Here is a 2374-nt window from a genome sequence, read left to right on the forward strand (position 1 = left end):
GGGCAGGGCTGCAGGGGCTGTGGGGGGGCGGCGGGAGGCAGAGGGGCAGGCAGAGGAGGACGATGTGGACACTGGGAGGGGTCTTGGCGTTGGTTTTCTGAAAGCTGCAAAGAAACACAAGAGAAGAGGCAGAAGTCAGTGGCAGGGACAGACCCTGAGCTCTAGGAACAGGGAGTCTAAGAGCAGGACCCCCCCACCCAGTTCACCCAGAAGTGAACTGCCTTGTTCCTCCTCCCAGAAAATTCCAAACGGCTCCGCTCATGAAACTCTGGCCTGCTTCGAGCTCAATTTCCCCACTGGTAAAACAGGTGTGTCCCCAAGGCCCACGCCACTGAGGGATAAAGGATGGGCTGGATAAGAAGGTGGAGTTTCAGGCAGAGCAACCTGTTAAGAACTTGAGCTCCTGAGTCAGACACAGCTGAGCTCAAACGCTAGCACCTCCATTTCACAGCTCTATGACCTTGGGCAAGTCAGTGGATCTCTGCGGGCCTCAGTTTACTCATCTGTAAAAAGGGGATAACAGAACTATCCTGTGTATTTGCTGGGAAGATTCAGTGGTTTGAGGCAGATTACAGCTGGTCCATAAATGCATCATAAGTGATACTAATTAGCACGAGTCATTATCCTCTTGGGGCTTGGGCCAGCTAGGCTCTCCACGTCTCAATTTCCTAATGTAACAGTAAGTTTAGTAATTCCTCCTACTGAAGCTGTTCTGAGGAATGACATAATGGGAAGACAAGGCCCTAGCACAGCACAGGTGTGAACTGCGGCTTTAATTTTTTCCAAATCCAACCTTCTCCCCATTCCCTACCATTGCCATTCTGTTCCTTACAGAGGTGAGGTGATGAGGAAGTCTGTCGGAATAAAGGAAAAAAGAAGACAACACAATAGCATCTGTGCCGTCTGCAGCCCCTGCCTTCCGGAAGCTCAGAAACTCCCCCAGTCCCTACAATCATCAGACACTAGAGATACGAAGTCACCCACTCCCCTAGATGGTCCTAATTATGTTTGCAGGGCTCTGGGGACCTGATTTCCTATCCAGACCCCCAGCTTTGCTGGGGTGAGCAGGAAGATGTCCAGTGGGAAAGAGGTGATATTCTCAAGAGCTCTAGTTACTATCCTGGCTCTTTTGGGGCTCCATCTTCTCAGAGCCCTAAAATTCACGTCTCCTATACTTGGTGAGTGACCATGCCACTGAAAATGGGCAGGCATGGGAGGTGCTAGAACCACCTTCTGAGACTCCTCAGGGAGCCATCCACCCTCCTCCCCCCAACCCCCCCGAAGAACCAGCGGCCACTGAAAGCCTTTCCTCTCTTGTCCTCTTTCTTGGCTTCCCTTTCCAATGGGTCCACATTTAAATTCTGCTCAGCCCTGACTGCTGTCTGCTGGGCAGTCAGCCCCGGGGAAGACTTTTGTCCTGAGGCTGGACTTGCCAGGACTCCCCTCAAGGGCCAGGGGAGCCAGGTGGACCCCTGAGAGGTGGAACAGAATCCCATCCTGGTGCAGCAGCCCAGGTGGCTTGCAGAGGCGTGAGTGGGAGGGCAGGAGCTGTATCTTTGTTAGGCTGTCAGGTCTCCTGCTGGTGGGAGGAGGATGGAAAATTAGCCGCAGGGGTAAGAGGTGTGCTTGTTAGGGTGACAGCTGTATCACAACTGGGGTGGTGGGGACCTGGGGTGCAGTTGGGGTGGGTGCCAGTTCTCCAGTTAGGGGAGTGATAAACGGGTAGGGGGGCACAGGTTCTGTTGGAGGGCTGGGGGCATCTATCTGTAAGACAGCTTTACTGCAGTTGAAGAACAGCTGCCAAGCTAAGGAATGGCCGTTGGGGTGATAGATATGGTGTATTGGGGTGACAAGTGAGGGGGAGATTCAGGACGAGCAGCTCCAACCACTTAACAAGCAAATTGTACCGAACCCCAGCCTCCCCTGCTTCCCCTAAGGGCCCCAGGGCAGGCTGGGAGCCTCTGCACAAATCCCTGTCGCCCCCGCCCCCCTCCAGCCCTTAGCCACTGCCAGTGACCCTCTCCAAGCCAGGTCTCCATGGTGATCTCAGCCCAGCAGGCAGCTCCTGCCAGAACCATTCCCGTGGTGCCGGCGGCCAGGCAGCGGGGAGGCTTTCTCACCCTCTGCTAAGCCACCGCTGTCTCACCTTCCTCCTCCCGCCACCCTCCCCAGCTTTCATGACTTGGCCAGAATCTGGGGGATGGTGGGGGGTGGGGGATGGGGAGAGAATCAAAACCAGAGGCTCCTGAGCCAGGAAGACAGAGTGCTGTGGCCATGTAGAACCCTGACCTTACTAGGTGCAACTCGCCCCAGCCCAGAACCAATGCTGCTGGGCCAAGCGGCCCAGTGCTGGGCACTGGGGACAAAGCAGAGA

The 2374-nt window shown here is 55.3% G+C and overlaps 1 protein-coding gene across 1 annotated transcript in view; it reads right to left on the reverse strand.

Moving 5' to 3' along the window:
• Window positions 1-6: 6 nt before the first annotated feature.
• Window positions 7-2374, reverse strand: part of AHDC1 (AT hook, DNA binding motif, containing 1) — a 31013-nt gene continuing 28645 nt past the window's right edge. Inside the window, exon 13 of the mRNA XM_010830259.1 lies at window positions 7-104. The gene's annotated coding sequence lies outside the window, so the exon portion shown is untranslated. The remainder of the gene's footprint in view (window positions 105-2374) is intronic.

This window comes from Bison bison, unplaced genomic scaffold (genome assembly GCF_000754665.1).
Source record: "Bison bison bison isolate TAMUID 2011002044 unplaced genomic scaffold, Bison_UMD1.0 scf7180017864516, whole genome shotgun sequence".
Lineage (NCBI taxonomy): Eukaryota > Metazoa > Chordata > Mammalia > Artiodactyla > Bovidae > Bison > Bison bison.